Below are 18413 nucleotides of genomic sequence, written 5' to 3' on the forward strand. Positions count from 1 at the left end.
TCAGGGGCGTGGCAGGCCTGGGTCCTTGCCGGTTCCAGTGACCCAGGCCGCCAAGTTACTGCCAGTTCCATAGAACTGGTCTGAGTGGGAGGAAGCCACCTCTGCAATGGAGGAACCATAGTGATATGGCTATTTGTGCAGAGTGCAGATGGATAACTCACATCCCATCATCTATATGCAGGAAGGTAGAATTCATTTAATGCCCTCCAAAGCATCTTCAGCATGGACAGAAAAATAATTCTTCACACATAGTAGGGGGATTTCTTGCACACATTGTGTCTATTGAATAACCCTACACTCCAAAAGAAATTTTAAAAATGGTTTCACACAATTTGGTGACATTTTGGTGTTACTCTTTTGCGATCGCCACAATGCAGTAAGAAATACATTGGAATAAAATGAAGTAAATCAGAGTAAAATAAAGTACCAAGGATTGGAAATAACCACCTTGGTATAGTATCATGTAGGATGTGGCTTTATTTATTTGTTTGTTTATTACATTAGTACAGCTAACCATCTGACTGCTGTGGGTTACAAAGCTAAAAAATACAAAAACAACCACTCGCAAAAAAAATTAAAACAATAAAAATATTTAAACCATAAAAAGCATCACCTCCTGGAGAGCATAACTGATTTTCCTAAAAGGAAACCCATTTAATAGATTCTCCATCAATGTCAGATAGCAATCCTTCAGGCTCATCCAGAAAGCCAACAAGAAGCAGAAGCAGTATGCTCCATCCCATAATTGCATAGACCAGGTTACTCTGATAGACTGGCCTCACCAGAAAATAACATTTAATATCTCCCCTGGTATAGCTGACAAAGCAAGGGGAGCCAGGAAGGGTATTCCAGGGAGGGTATGGCTAGCTGATGATAGCTAAATAGCTTGAAATAGATCTATACTACTCTTCCTTTATTTCTTTGTCGGTAACATCAATTCAACAGAAAAAATAGTTTGTCACAAAAGTAAATGCTTGTGAAGGCTCGTGGACTGGGACTGAAAAGTGGAAGTGGAAGCAGTATGCTCTATCCCATAATTGAGTAGACCAGGTTCACCAGGAAAAAAACAACAACCCTCCAATGAGATTAGGTGACCTCAGAGGGGAAGATGTTCCAAGGAGCAGGCAGAAAATATTCTCCACCTGGGTCCCATCAGATGACATTCCTTTCCAGATGGGACACACAGTCTGCCATTAAACAAGCACCAGGAAGACCAGGGTCAAATCTACTATCAGCTCATTGGACAATTTTGGTCAAATCACTATCGCTCACTGGGGACTTTGGACCAATTATTATCTCTCAACTAAATTTAACTTATGAAGTTGTTATAGGAGTGTCCAGAGAGGGGCGGCATATAAATCTAATTAATAATAATAATAATAATAATAATAATAATAATAATAATAATAACAACAACAACAACAATAATAATAATAATGTTTCAGTGCAGACTCTGTAAAGAAACAGATGAAACAATCGATCACATGCTCAGCTGCTGCAAAAAGATTGCACAGACTGACTACAAGCATAGACATGATGCTGTGGCACAGATGATCCACTGGAACTTGTGCCGGAACTACCATTTACCAGTGGCAAAGAACTGGTGGAATCATAAGCCCAAAAAAGTGGTCAAAAATGAGCAAGAAAAACTACTGTGGGACTTCCGACTTCAGACTGACCGAATTCTGAAGCATAACACACCAGACATCCTGATTCTGGAGAAAAAGAAAGTATGGATCATCGACATTGCAATCCCAGGGGACAGCAGAATTGAGGAGAAGCAGCTAGAGAAATTAGTGAAATACGAAGATCTAAAAATCGAGCTGCAATGACTCTGGCATAAGCCAGTGAAAGTGGTCCCAGTGGTGCTTGGCACGCTGGGCGCAGTGCCAAAGGATCTCAGCGGACATTTGAAAACCATCGGAATTGACAAAATCTCCATCTGTCAATTGCAAAAGGCCGCTTTACTGGGATCGGCAAACATAATTCGCCGCTACATCACTCAGTCCTTGGTGCTGGTGATGAAATATGAAATCCCGCATAGTGATCTTGTTTGCTGTGTTGCATTGACATAATAATAATAATAATAATAATAATAATAATAATAATAATAATAATAATAATAATAATAATAGTACATGGCCTTGCCTATTTGTATTCCTGGTTTCTGGCACATATGCACATGAGATTATCAGCTGTCTTCTGCATACATGGCAGTGTGAAAATCAGTGTGTGTATGCACACTGGACAGTTAATTGTTGGATACGCATGTGTGCCAGGACCTGGAAATTTGGGTTTTCCTGAGTGCAGCCCCATTGTGTGCATGGCAGTGCTGAAAACCAGCCTACGCATGCACACTGGCTAGTTGATTGCCGGGTGCACATACATGCTAGAACCCAGATGTTCAGTTTTTCCTGAGTGCAGCCTAGTGAAGGGCTACCAATTTTTTTACTACCACACTGTGGGCATGGCTTATGCAGGATGCCCTGTATTTTCTTTCAACATCTTTCAGTGCAAATTGGGTGCTCTGGGGTGGAGCTCTATTTTCGCTACCCCACTGCGTTTCCCCCCATCTGGGCAGCAGCCCACTCCTGGTACAGCTCCAACAAGCATGTGTGTCATTTCTGCGTGACCTTTTTGGCTGAAAAGATTCACCATCACTGTTATAGGAGAACAGAAGTGCTACCAGCTCTGAACGTGAATTCCTGGAGAAAAAGCAGGTTATACATCTGATGAATTAAGCAGACTAATACTAAATGGAAGCAATAATAAAACAGACAAATTTTGCATTCATTTTGGAAACAAACCTAATACAATGGTAGTGAGACATTCCACAGCCCTAGGATAAACATGCCTACAGTATATTCTGCATTGCTATGAGGAATTCAAGAGGGTGGACATGCCTTTCCACTCTATCTTTGGCCTAGGAAATGGCACTAGATTTGTTCTTAAGTTCATATTCCTTGGTAACTGCAGCCCAGATAAACTTGGGGAGGGGGGTAATAAAATGGTATGAACCTCACTTGATCCCAGAAACCTTTCTAATGCAATCTTCTTCATCATTATTTAGTAGAAAGAAGCCCAACTTCCATGGGCTTTGTTGCTGTTGGCAGTCAAAATTCAATGGCATTGACACTTCATTACTTTATAACTGAGTGATCAAAAGGGACAGTAGACTTCAGATAGAGAGTTAAGAATGTCCCCTCTAACACTGACTCCTTTTGTCTAAGATATGGCTAATGTAATTCATTTCTTTCTGCTGCTTTATTTCAGTGGACAGAGAACGTGAGTGACCTGATTTCTCCACACTTCCTGAACTATTTCAAAATGGCAGCATTGACTAAGGTTTAAAATAACTTTATTGTCATTTTGGTATACATTCAAATGTAATTACATTGCATACGGCTCTCAAAGGATCTCCGCATCTAATATAAACATAAGCATGACCAGATACATACATTATTGTTGTTGTTGTTGTTGTTGTTATTATTATTATTATTATTATTATTATTATTATTATTATTTAGATTTGTATGCCACCCCTCTCCGTAGACTCGGGGTGGCTCACAATAGTGATAAATAAATACATACATACATAAATACATACGGTACATACATACATGTACCCACATATATTATATGACACAGAGAAACACAGTCTAGTTCAGATGCATAGATGTACATGGCAAGAGAAAGAATTCTTGTGAGTTTACCAGACAGATGGCATAGGGAACAAAGCTGTTATAGAACCTGGTAGTCCTGCTAGAAATACTTTGAAACCTCCTTCGAGAAAGAAGCAACAGGAACAGACCATGAAATGGGTGTGTGGGGTCTCTAATAATGCTTTGTGCTCTAAGCCCATAACACTTATAAGCAGTATCCTGAAAAATGGGAAGTGAGCTACCAATAATCTCCTTGGCTGTCCTTACCACTCTCTGAATGGTTCAGTGGTGATGCAGTTTATTAAAACACTCACAATCAGGCCTCTGTAAAAAGTGGCCAGAAAAAAAGGAAAAAAATGTGCTCTCCTCATCCAATGCAGGAAATGCAGGTGATGGTTTGCATGCTTCACTGAGGATGATACTGAAATCCAATAGAAGGAGTTACTTTGTGATGTTAACCATTGGCATTGAAACAAAGGGTTGGAAACCAGATAAGGCGCAGACCACTGGAGATATTAATACACGTTGAAAACACTGATGACTTTCATTACCTTATATCTAAGCATAGGACTGACTTGTCAGAGAGCATGGAAATCAGCATTCAGATATTTTCTCCAATCATGTTCTTTTTTTAATCTATTGATGCACCTGTTTGGATTCACTCTGAAGAATTCAGAGACTGGAGAAGCAGTGTGTATGTGAGTGAGAGAGAGAGGGACAGAGAGAGAGAGAGAGAGAGAGAGAGAGAGAGAGAGAGAGAGAGAGAGAGAGAGATTGGAAAAGTAATAGAACCACCATTACTCCTAGAATCACTTCATGCCATGGTATATCAAAGATTGATTGATTGATTGATTGATTGATTTGTCAAACATGTATAGAATAGTAGTAGTTTATATAAACATAGCCTAAGTAAAAAGTAATCATAAAAAAGGACAATAGGACATGGACGGTAGGCACAGTGGTGCGCTTATGCACAGCTCATTACAGACCTGTTAGAAATGGGGAGAGGTCAACTGTAGACAATCTCAGATTAAAGTTGTTGGGGTTTGGGGAAGAAACCACAGAGTCAGGTAGTGCATCCCAGGCATTTAGAGCAGTTTACATTTAATTTGAATCTAAATGTATATCTTTACATTGATATACATTACAAAGATATATGTTAATATGTCTTTACAGAGATGTTAGCTTTCTGGGGCCCCAACATTTCAAATTGCAGTGAAGTGACCAGCGGAAGATATAATCAAATTCTTTTGATGATGCAAAATATTGATACAATATACGCTACCAAGTCCACGGCGGGCATCTTTTTTTATCCCTTACATTCTTTAGGGTGGAAAAGATCCTGAGATATCAAGATCCTGCCATGTCAATTCTGCCAAGCACCAGGTAGTACTTTTGCGATCATCTAATGCAGGGTTTTCTCATGGTTGCTGTTTGGCTCATCATCTTCAGAGTTATGGGCCATTCTTTGAAGGTCATAGCACCTGGTTGCCAAGGGGATTTATTCACTTCATGTGGTAAATGATTTTTATTAATGCAATGAAGTTAAACTTGATTATTTTGCATCTCAATCTATGTAAACACTGCTTAATGCCACAAGCTTAATCAAATCTGGAATTTTGATTACACCAGAGAGGAGAGAATGCAAAGACATCACATTACACCCATTCCTGCCCTTGAATGGAAGGAGAATAATGGGAAAAAAGGAAGGCAGGATGATACCTCTGTCCAGCACTCTGCTGAAATAAGACTGCAGGCTTAGTATCCCTGATCTTAAAGTATTTGTCAAATAGCTACAATGGCATGCTGAAGATGACTTTCCAACAAGGGAAGGCTGCCAAAAGGGCAGCTTTTGGGGTTTTTTGAAAGGTGATGGGATGTTTTTTTTGCACTGTAGCTTTGTATTGGCTAATAATGTATGAATAATAACTCATTATGCTAGCTAGTGTAAAGCTCTAAATTATACAAATTATTTCAGGTAAGCAAATGCTAAAGAAGATTGCCCCATCTGGATGCAATCAATCAGTGATGATAGAAATTTATCTGTACCGCAAACAATTTGCTGACTGTGAATGAGCAGAGGTGAATGTCAGCAAATGGGAAGTTGGCTAATTTAGGGCATAATCATTCTCTATATGAAGAAGAGACACACTATTTGACAAGGGCATACAACCCTAACTCAGAAGAGTTGTTGTTTCTTGTTTGTTGCTTCTCTCACTGCACATTCATGAACACCGCAGCACATCAAAATGTTATGCAAGACAAGAAAAGTCTAGTCACCCTGGCCCAGGGGTGGGCAAAGTTGGCTCTTCTATGACATGTGGACTTCAACTCCCAGAATTCCTGAGCTAGCATGATTGGCTCAGGAATTCTGGGAGTTGAAGTCCACAAGTCACAGAAGAGCCAACTTTGCCTACCTCTGCCCTGGCCCAATCCTTGATTCAAACCACCCTTCCAGATCTTATTAGAAACCTAGATTTTGAGTCATTTGAAGCAGCGAAGGAAGGACAAAGTGTGGAGGAAAGCAGAATAAGGAGGTAATAAAAGGAAGCCCAATTTGACACCTTTCAATAATCTCTAAATTAAGCAAAATTGTAGAAGGGAGGAAAGTGCTTGCTACAAGGCTTGCTTTCCTTGAGCCCAATTTTCAGAGCAAAATTATTGTGGAGAGAAAAGTAGTGGAGGCTGGGGCGGGCATCTTTGGTCTTAATGCCACACCATGGCTGGATTTAGGGATTTGTTCAGACCACAAGGGTTAGCTCAAACATTAATTACATCATTTGGAAAACTACCTATTTTTAGCCCCAGGTGACTAACTCAGACTTAGATTCAAATATTTTTTTAGAAAAAAAAAATCTTCATGAAACCTGCCATAAACTAGCAATTAGTAAACCATTAGCCTTTATTTTTCTCATTTTGTATTTAATTGGATGACATTTTCAAAAGCAGGAATTGTTTGTGAAAGGATAATGTGTACCAAATTCAATAGATTCATGTTCAATTGCTTTGAAGAGTAAATCTCTCCCTATCCCTCCCTCTTCCTCTCTCTGTGTGCATACGTGTACATGCATGCATATTCATGACACAGCAAAATAATTGTACATAAATCTCATTGACCTGGGAACTACATATTCCAGATACCATTGGAACATTTGATTTGTAAGTTGTCTGAACTGGAAGTGGTTGGTGATATTCCAGGCCTAGCTAAGAATTTTGAAAAAAAATATAAGTAGGAATGATGCTGTAGAGTTATGGAAAAAGCCTCTTCACATTTAAATGTATGACTTATTGTCTAAGGGTTATTATGTAATTGGTTGCCCTGTCAACCAACGTTTTTCTTATAGCAATAGCATAGCATTTAAACTTATATACTGCTTCATAGTGCTTTTACAGCCCTCTCTAAGTGGCTTACAGAGTCAGCATATTGCCCCCAACAATCTGGGTCCTCATCTTACCCACCTCGGAAGGATGGAAGGCTGAGTTAACTTTGAGCCGGTGAGATTCTAACTACATTCTAACCACTGCACCACCCCGGCTCTTCTTCTTCTTCAACTATTTTTCTTCTTCTTCAACTATGTGGTATACTTTCAACATTGCCCATCTATTTTCCTAGGTAAGTAGAGTCTGTTAACATCATTGCTTGGATGAAGTGCATGATTCATTGCCATTATTTCCTTTGTCTTCCTATTTAGGGCTGTTTGATTCCAGTCAACTATTTCAGTTATATAGGACTGAAATTGCCCACATGTTAATTTCCTTGCTGGTACTTCCTCCACTGAGTTTGGCATTTAAAATCTTCTTCAATCTCATGACGTAGTCACTTCTAGCCTTTTTCTTGGCTTCAGCGTGCTTGAGTTTGTCAGCCTAATAGAATCCTAGTATTTCTAGTGATCTTCTTCATGTGGGCACTTGCTGTTACTTTCATAGAGCATCTTGATTCCTATTTTTCCCTTGTTGATGGTAAATTTGTCTAGACCAAATTCCATTGCAATATCTTGGCTGGATACAGGTAATCCTCTATATACAACAGTTCGTTTAATGGCTATTTGAAGTTCCAATGGTAGTGAAAAAAGTGATTTATGGCCATTTTTCACACTCATGACAATTGCTGCCTCCTTATGGTCATGTGATTTACATTTGGATGTTTGACAACTGGTTCATATTTCTGACTGTTGCAGCATCCTGGCGTCATGTGATCCCTTTTGCGACCATCTAACAAGCAAAGTCAGAGGGAAGCCAACTTCACTTAACAACCGATTTACTAATTTAATAACATCAATGATTCTCTTAGTAAGTGTGGCAAGAAAAGGCATGAAATGAAGCAAAACTCAATTAACAAATTTCTCACTTAAACAACATAATTTTGGGCTCTGTTCTTGTTGTAAGTTGAGGGCTACCTGTATTCCAACAGTACTGGACAGTAATTCTGAAGAGGGTGACCTCTCCAGATTCCTAAGAGGTCAGTAAGGGGCGTGCACAAGTGCACTAGAGTGGCTTCCAACCCCTGTCCTATTGTCTCTTCTATATCCCATATATCCTCTCCTATCCCTATACTGTATCTTTCTTCTATTCTCTCATTGATTGTTTTATCCTATACTCTCTCTTCTCTTCTTTCTCTAATTCTATTTCCTTGAAGGTGTCCTCACTTATCTTCATTGTGTATTATTGTGTATTGGAATGAATGAATGAATGAATGAATGAATGAATGAATGAATGAATAAATAAATAAATAAATGCTGTTTTTCCATACTGCTTCAAGTTGTCGACATAAAAGAGTTTCAATATATTCTATTGTATTCTATTCTATTCTGTACTGTACTGTTCTGTTCTGATTAGCTTCTCCCTAAATTCATCTTCAAATTCTTTTATCCATCCAACATTTTTATTATAGTCTTTTTTGAGTTTCCTACAGATCTTTCCAAATCTAGAATGAGAGCTAAGAATTCAGTTCGGTTTAAGCATATCTTGAACTTCATCACTGTAAGAAGTTTACACTTCTATTTATAATAATAATTATAATAATTATTATAATTATAATTATAATAATAATAATAATAATAATAATTATTATTATTATTATTATAAATAGAAGTGTAAACTTCTTACAGTGATGAAGTTCAAGATATGCTTAAACAGAACTGAATTCTTCTTCTTCTTCTTCTTCTTCTTCTTCTTATTATTATTATTAAATTTATTATTAAATTTATTTATTTATTTCCTCAGGCATGTATTAGATAAGAGATATAAGTACAAACGTAACTATGAATACATGAAATGGATACAAATAACAGGGAACATTAGGACAGTGACAGTAGACACGCAGGTGTGCTTATGCATGCCCCTTAAACACCTCTTAGGAATGGGTGAGGTCGACAGTAGACAGCTTAAGGTTAAAGTATGGAGGTTTGGTGAAAAAACCCACAGAGTCAGGTAGTGCATTCCAGGCATTGACAAATTTGTTACTGAAGTCATAGTTTCTGCAATCGAGTTTGGCATGGTTTACCATAAGTTTGAATCTAATATGTGCTGGTGGATTGTTGTGGTTGAAGTAGTCATTGACAGGTAGGATATTGTAGCAGATAATTTTATATACTATGGTTAGGTCAGACTGAAGACAGCAAAGTTCTAAATTGTCTAATCCCAAAATCACAAGACTGGTGGCATAAGGTATTCTGTTGCGAGTGGAGGAGTGGAGGACTCTTCTCATGAAGTATCTCTGGACCTGTTCAACTATATTAATGTCTGATATGCAGTGTGGGTTCCAGACAGATGAGCTGTATTACGTTGGTTTCTTTGGATGCTACTCCGGACACAGTTTCAGGCTCTGGTTCAGACAAGGAAGAGTTGATTTGGGAGGGGGAAGAGAAACATGGATGAACATGCCTGAGCCAGGAGCAGTGAGACTATGCACAGAGAAGCGGTCACATGATTTGCAGTTTGCCTTTGTCCTGTGGATTTGTGTTAGGATTTTCCTGGAATATACTACTGAACTTCTTAGGGGTTGCACTGGTGTGGGGAAATTTGGGGAAAGACTTTTCGAGGCTTGGGAAACCTCAATAAAGACTTCTAACACCCATGTCAAGTGCATGTTTGAGTGGGATAGGATACCTATCATCTTTGTCACAGCATTTCCCTTCTATTAAAAAAAAGTATTACTATTCTGTGTAAGACATGGTAAGCATATTAAAAAGCTAGGTCATGACTTGATATTTGAGAAGTAAATCAAAAGGCTTACCATTTGAATGAGACTTCTTAAAAGGAAAATATGAATACATTTTAGTTCAAAGAAATGAACGAACAATAGCATGCAATTTTTGTTGGAAAGGTTTATTTTAGATAATTAGGCTTAGCTATTTAATAAGAGAGTGATTACAAAACTGAGTAATTATAAACAGGTTTGGATTCTTCCTTTCCTTAGCACGCTAAAGGAATGGCCTAAAATAGGAAACTATTGATGCTCTTGTTTAAACCTGAATACTTCTCAGCTGTCAAGCTCTTGGCCCTGAGTGGCAAAGGTCTTCATCTGCACACACCTCTCTGTTGTAAATTTCTACAGCAACAGAAATATAGCATCCAGATTATAGGCAGCACCTAGGGAACACTCTAATTTTGTTTCTATGGCCCTTATTCCCTCCATCACATTGAGGCTTCCTTTAAGCCCCAATGGAAGGGAGAGCACCCTGACTTTAGCTTTCATATTATATTGAAACTGCTTGGCACTGTATACAAGAAAATAATAGACAGATTATCAAAATGATAGATTACTAATCATTTTATTTATCTCCTGGGACACTTTTGAAACTGGCTGCCATGGTACGGCTTTTCACATACAATAGATGGATTTTGTATTCCAACCAAATGCTGTTTACTTTTCTTCAGCTCTTTTGATGAATTGGGTTAGACATATTACTGATTCTGAGTAGGCTGAGGGCAGGTTTTTCTGGGCAAGAAAATAGCTATTATTTGTACCAGAGGTATTATATGATGAGAAAAAACTGAATCAGAAGGTTGAATCTTGAATGTTGTACAAAAGGGATAGCTGAAGATTTCTGTTTACGTTTTCCATTTGAATTTATTTCCCAAGCACTCCAAAAATCTGGACTTATGAATATTATCCCAGTCCTGGCTAGAAAGATTTAAACAATTTGAAAACAAAATATAAAATGGATTATCCAGAAACGTTTATTTATATTTTGTCTGATACCTGAGCTAGTTCTAAAATATTTCATGAAACTTTCAGTCAATAACTAATTTTTATTCTGATGTTGCTATATTTAAAATAGTAAAAATCAACTTTCTATGGGATTTTGAAGATAGCAAAACCTTTTTGACCTATTAAGGATTGCTTCATTATGGACTTAAGGCTTATGTGCACAGATTTTACTGTCCAGGAAACAGAAAAGGAAAATCCCTGACTATATACATTTTCTGAGTAGGTGGTAATCCATTCTCTGATCTCCACTTAAGATGTTCCACATGTCTAATTCACTTGGAGATCTCAGATGGATAATTTGTAGCCACTTTTGCAGTGATCTCTGACTGCAGTGGACAAACACGAGCAGGTGATGTCTGTCCTTTTGAGATGAGATCCAAAAATAAGACCTGTTACATGAAACCTAGAATAGATTTAATATAATTTTAAAAACAAAGAAAATAACCTCAGAATCCCACTCCAAGCCTGGAAATGAAAATTCCCAAACTACCCAAGTACTGTCATTGACCCTCCAATTTTATTTATTCACTCTGCCCAAGACGACCTTCACTACCTCTGATATCTCTAAGATTGTTTATCCCTAATTTATATAAGACCAGACCTTTGTCTAAAGAAGTGAAGATTCAAGGAAAGGAAAGAAGAGGTGAAGATTCATCCTTCTGGCAGGAAGTCTAAAGGTTGAATACAAATTGAAGCTTTCCACTTGCTACAGAAGCCTCCTTTACTCTTCTTCAAATGTCTTGCCTGTAAATGTGGAAATTGGAAAGAAGTGGAGGAGAGCTGGACATCTTCCTTCTTTTAATTTGCTGTACGTTCAGGGTCGAATGGATGCTAGAATAGCGCTCCATTATTCATGTTGATGTCAGGCAATACTGTAATAGGTGATATACAACAGGTGTGTCAAAGTCAATGATTTACAACGGGGGGGTGGGTCAAATTTCATTGAAGACTGCATCAGGGTTGTGTTTCACCTTGGTGGGGGGAAGGGTGGGCATAATTAGCTTGACCACACTCGTGTTGGGGTGCCTGTGGCGGCCCGAGTGATCTGCCAGAAAAAACAGACTCCGAAACTGTTTTTGGTTGCAAAGGCTTCCTGCAACCCTCTGTCAGTGAAATAGAACTTAGGAGGGCCACCTGCAACCCTCCTGAGCTCCGTTTTCATTGGCAGAGGTACTGCAGGCCAGTCATTTGCTAATTCCAGGAAGGCCCCGCAAGCCAGATCTAACAATCCCGTGGACCAGATCTGGCCCTAGGCCTTGAATTTGATACCCCTGATCTACAAGCTGTGCAACCTTTCCCACATGACACTGTAACAGGGCAAAGCAATTTGTGTTGCTAATTGTGACCCTCTTTCATTTACCTTGCACTAAGCCATTGTCTTGCAGTTGCATTCCTAATTGCTCCTCTGTGTTATCTTTTATGGCAGTGGCCCCCGACCTTTTGGGAATTAGGGACTTGTTTGCGAGGAGAGGTTTTTCCGCAGACAGGAGGGGGGGTGCTTTCATGTGATGTCTGCATCCCACGGATGGGTCTTTGCTTGTTTGCACAGCCCAGTTTCTGGCATGTTGCAGAATGGTGCCAGTCCAGGGTCCGAGGGTTGGAGACATGTTTTAAGACATTTGATATTATGAAGTTGAGACTTTAGATTTATATCCTACCTTAATTTAATTCAGGTGATATACATATTTTTCCTGTTTTTATCACAACCTGGTGAGGTGGGTTGGCTGAGTGGCCTGAAATTGTTCAACCACTTTTCATGTCTAAGGAAGGAGTGTCACTTCTGGCTTCCCATCTTAACCACTACACCAAACTGGGTTAAGGCATTATTGTGACGATATAGAATGGAAAACACTACTGAATTTTGGTGTGAATATAAAGCAAGAAAGAGCCCCACCTTAGAATTTACATTAACCAAATGTGAGATTCAAATAGACATTCCTCTGGAAATGAGTAGAAAAACAGACTTCTACTTGGTTCAAGATCCTGTTTCTAGATAATTTGCCATTTACAGGACTGGCATCCAGTAAAGTGAGCTGCTGCTTATGAAATGTTATGCCTTTTAATAAAATGTTTAGTTGGTTCTGATCTTTGGCCAACATATCTCTCCCTCTATAAGATCTCTACTGAATTTTCTTTCCCTCCTTTTGTGGCATAGATAACCTGTGTTTACCTTTGTTTTTCATATATTTGGACTGACAGTCTATTAAGAGGGTTTATACTTCTGACTTCTAGCTAATGCTGATCTGCTTATCTGCAAAATGAAGAAATGTTACTTACAAAACCAAACAAGAAATCGGCTATTCCTTTTGGACTTTTTCTGCACACAACCTGTCTTAGACGCTCTAAAACCCAGGGTTAATTATCCCAAGCAATGTTGACATATAGGCATGGATTTTATCAGCCTCTGGATCATGCTCTGCTCTTTAAGTGCTCTGCATTCAAGAGAATGTGGAATCCTTTTATTGAAAAGGCTAGAGTTTCTTTTCTTGTAAAGTCAAGTCAACAACAGGACGAGCTCTTCAGTTCAGCTTCATCACTTCACATGAAATTTCTGTAGTGCTCCAGATCTCCACAGATTACCAAAATACACACAAGTCAGTATTGATATTGATATTGGGTATTTTAATAAGTAATTATCAGTTTAAAAGATTCAGCAGCACACATGATGTTTCATTTACTATTATTTTCTAATTATTGTTTGAGTTTCCCCCCCAATACTCAACATCCCCTCAGGCTCTTAATATTTTTTAGGATACAAGACTTTTTGAATTCAATTCCTTAATATTCAATTATACAACAGGGGCAGAAAAGTAAGATTTTGGTATTTAAAGGTGGACAACTGAGACAACTGAGATTCCTACATTTCTTCATAAACTGTCTTTCCTCCACAAACCTTGAGTTCAGAGTAACCCATGGTTTAGTTAACCACTATTGATTGGATTCATGGAACTGAACTAGATTCATGCAACCTGGATTCATGCAAACTAAATCATAAATCTTTATGTATAAACCACACAGCAAACTTAAGTCTTAATTTATTTATTAATTGGATTTCTATGCCACTGGTTTCCGGAGTCTCCAAGGACTCCGGAAACCACCATAATGTGGTTTCTTTGGCTTTGACCAAGTGTTAGAGAAGCCCAGTCAACAGCAGAATCCAGTTAAACAAAACATGGCTTGAATAGAATGGAATAGAATAGAATGGTTGTCCAACATAATTTGAGTATACCCAGTTGGAAAAGATTTTGTAGGGTTCAGATCAGGAGATCACTCTGAGGGGGGAAAAACCCTCTCAGAGTAAGAGGTATTTTTGTTACAGTTTGAAATATTTTTTTTGTTTTACAACTGGTCCAAAATGTTCACAACGTTTATTTTGCAAAGAGAAACAAACATTAATTTGTGCAATAAAATAACCCAATAAAAAAAGAGAGATGACCTCTATGTTAAAAAAATATGCATTGCAATCCAATCCATTTATTTATCAGTTTCCCATTATCACCTTTTCCTCCCTGTCAGCATTTTGCCTTATAATTTCTCGCTGAAACAGAAAAGTGATATTAAAAAGAAAACAGAAAAAACTGATATAAGAAATGAGAAACTTTGCTAGAGACAATTTATAAACCCATACTTAATGATACTCATAATCTGTACGTACATGTCAAAACACAAAATAAAAAATAACTTGTTTCTTTAAATTGTGCGTAATTTCGGGGTATCATAAGTAGCCAATGTTTGACTTTCTGACAACAATATGGAAGTGACTTGCCATTGTGTCCTTCTGGTAATTTTCATTAAAAAAAAATTCCTTAAATAGTCTATAGTATTTTCCAATGGTCTTCCATGTAAATCAAGGATTTACAAGGGAGGCCATTAGCTATTTTTAAAGAGTTTACTTGGTTTTCTTTTAGAGAGTTTTGAACATTTGTTATTTCTTGAACATGAAAGGAGTGTCTAAAATATATATAAGCAAAAAAAGCAAAACAAAAACACATTTCCATGAAAATGTCTCTTGGGATAGTGAAGGTAAAACTACTGGGCCAAAAAGCTTTTAAGAAATATAGTCAGAGAGAACAGCTATAAAGAAGGAACAACTGGGCCTAAAATCTAGAACTACCCTAGTTGAGACCATCCAAGGTCAGGCAGGGACTATCATCTTTTGTGGCAAATCATAAGACTGCCAATTACTTTTGCAAGCCATGACTTACTACTTCTGCTGATAACAAGCTGCCAGCACATATGATTCAGCATATCACATAAACTGAGAAAAATGGGTTGAGAAACCACTATTCTAACCATTATGGAGAAGCATGTTGCAGTGAACTAACTACCAAGGTACATGAGGGACTGAAATGTTTCCCTAGAAAATTCTGATTTCTTCATTGATTACTTACTACTTCTGCTGATAACCAGCTGCTAGCAGTTTGGCAGATCATATCTCAGTAGGTTCAAGGTTGACTCAGCCTTCCATCCTTCCAAGGTGGGTAAAGTGAGGATCCAGATTGTTGAGGGCAATATGCTTATCCTCTGTAAACCGCTTAGAGGGGGCTGTGAAGCACTGTGAAGTGGTATATAATTCTAAATGCTAAATGCTAATTTTCTAAATGTACTTTTCAGTTGCTGTTTCTTTTTAAGGTCAGTTAAAAGGTAGTGTGCCATTCCCCCCCCCCTTTTGGATAAACCCAGTTATTTTATTAGCTCCTGTCAGAGAACATGCACCTCTAAGAAAAGGCTGTGGGGAAAAAAATAAACAAATTCCACCTCAGAATTAGGCTACCTAATCGGGGCTGCAAGAATCCAGGGGACTTATTTGATGGCCAAAAGAAAAAAAGAAAAAGAGGTAGAATATCCTCCTTTAACTTTTCTGTCCTGGACTGGCTGTCCTGAGCATTTCGCCGTTTTAATTAATTCATTTCTAGAGATGAGTTCCTTAAACGCTCCTTCTCCATTGCTTCACGCATCCGCTCCGTTCATTCACACCGTAAACGAATTATTCTCATTATTTTCATTCCTTTTTTCTTGGGAGGAAAAAGTCAAGCCCAGGGGAAAGGTTGTTTCCCCTCAGAGGCGGCACTGAAGGTGGGGGGGGGGGAGCGAAAACGATGCAAGTGGGGGTAATCCTTCTTCCAGCTCAAGATAATCGCCCATCTGCTTCTTTTACAATACTGTACCTACCGGTTGGCTTACTTTCAAGATTAAACTCTCCAGAAGGCAGTTTTTAAGTTAGCGCTCATATTCGGTCAAGTCATTCTCTTGACGGAATATGACCGAATATATTCTCTCAGTATGTGTTCTGGTTCCCATCGGTCAAGAGATTTCTTATTCTTCATTTATTTTATATTATTATATACTATATATTATTATTATTATTATTATTATTATTATTATTATTATTATTATTATTATTATTATTATTATTATTATTATTATTTGAAAAGGATGAAATCCGCTGGAATTTTATTCGGCAATAATGCAACACCCCCCCCCCCCCCCATGCGGCGCGCGCTCTGCGTCCCGTTAGCCCCCCCACACGCCCCGCCCCCACTATCAAAGCAGCCGGGCGCGAGACCACAGACCCCGAATCCACCTCGCGCTTCCCACTCTCCCGGAAACCAGGCTGCTGAGGAAAAAGAGAGAGAGAGAGAGAGAGGAGGCGACCACGGGAGGGTTACTTCCTCCGCTGATTGGTTCGCACCTCGGGCTCCCCGAGAACCGAAAGAGCCGTCGATTGGCTGCTCGCGCCTGTCAGTCGCCGAGGGCCAAGTTCCATTGCTGTGGCTTGGGCGTGCGGTGGGAACTGCCGCTGCTGCTGCTGCTGCTGCTGCCGCGGCGGCTGGTGCAGCTGCGGGGAGCTGGCTGCTTGATGGAGAAGTGATGCTGGCTACATGGAGACTCGCGCAGCGCAGAGGCTGCGGGAAGACAAAGGCTGGCCGCGGGAGCCGGAGCTCCGCTGAAGCCTCAGAGAAGCCGCTAAACCAGGCGAAGGCAGCCCAGCCCCACCGGTATAAAAGGTTAGCACCACCGTGCACGTTACCCGCCTCTCGCTTTGTGTGCGTGTGTAGGCGCGCGCGTGTGTAAGCGACGGGTCGAATCCTTAAAGCGGGGCGTCCGTAAAGCCAGAAGGGCGATGCAGGGCAGCGGGATCAGCTCCCTAAGGGAAGAAGGGGAAGCATTGGGTTGGGGGGGGGGGGGGGCGAGAGACGCGGCTGAGGCTCCGGCCGAGGACTCGAGTCAGTGGGTGACCGCTGCTGGCCATGTGCACCTGAAGGGTGTTTTGTGTCTTCCCCCCTTTCCCATCACCACACACACACCGCACACTTGGTGAGCGGGCTGCCTCCGGCGTTCTCTTCGGCTCCGATGCCCTTCAGGAAGCCTCGCTGCAGAAGGAGGGAGAGAGCCGGGCGAGCGCCGCCGCGCTCCGAGCTCGGGCGAAGCCAATCCGCATCAAATCCAAAAATGCCGATTAAACTTTATCCCCCCAAAGGGTTTTTTTTTTCCTGGAGGCAACTGGACTTTTCTAGTCCGGTTGCTTCCAGAGAGAAAAAAACCCCCAGCAACCGTGGGACAATCGCGATCTGGATGGCTGAGATTCTCTACGGAAGAGTTTTCTTGCGATGCCCCCGAGCGCTCTAGAGAGAGAGAGAGTTTGGAGAAGTCCGGGTGGCTTTCGAGCCGCGATCTGTCATTTCGGTCCAGTTGAAGATGCCGGCTTTCTTTCTTTTTGCCAGACCGTCAGGCTTGACAAGTGTTTTTGGATGTCGGGACGCTTTGTCCCTTTGGCCGTCTGAGAGTGAACTGCTGGGGAAAATAGCTTTTTGTTCGTTTGTTTGTTTCAGGAAGGCGGATTTAAGGAAATCGGTTTAACTTCTTTCCCTTCCTCTCCCCTCCCCTCTCTTTAATATCATCCTTCAGAAAGGTTGTTAGATAATGATTTTCCCCCCTGTGGAAATCTCACATAAATCGGATTTTGTTTTAAATATTGCGGGAAAAGATATACTGGTGGATATGTTGCAATTCCGCAAATGGGGTAGAGAGGTTTGCCAGTTTGGTTCATTTTTTCTTCTTCTTTTGAGCTGAAAGACACAGCAACTTAGAGGCTGATCTTAGGTGTCTGTCTGTCTGTCTATCTATCATTTATCTATCTATCTATCTATCATTTATCTATCTATCTATCTATCTATCTATCTATCTATCTATCTATCTATCTATCTCCCTCTCTCCCTCTCTCTCTATCTCCATCTCTCCATCTGTCTATCCATCTATCCATCCATCCATCCATCCATCCATCCATCCATCCATCCATCCATCCATCCATCTATCTATCTATCTATCTATCTATCTATCTAAAGTTTGCCAAATGAATCTGGTAGCGCTGTGGAAAGGAATAGATCTGTTGTGATGCGCTCTAAGCTTTTGAGGGCAGCAAACCCACACGGTCTTAAGTGTGTTCATGTGGTGGAAGTTCAAACGGATTTGCTGTTGCCTAAGTGTTGCCTTGGATGGCATCTGTAACTGGATTCTGTGGTGTTGATTCTGGCAAG

The sequence above is a fragment of the Erythrolamprus reginae genome, chromosome 1 (assembly GCF_031021105.1).
Source record: "Erythrolamprus reginae isolate rEryReg1 chromosome 1, rEryReg1.hap1, whole genome shotgun sequence".
Taxonomy (NCBI): Eukaryota; Metazoa; Chordata; class Lepidosauria; order Squamata; family Dipsadidae; genus Erythrolamprus; species Erythrolamprus reginae.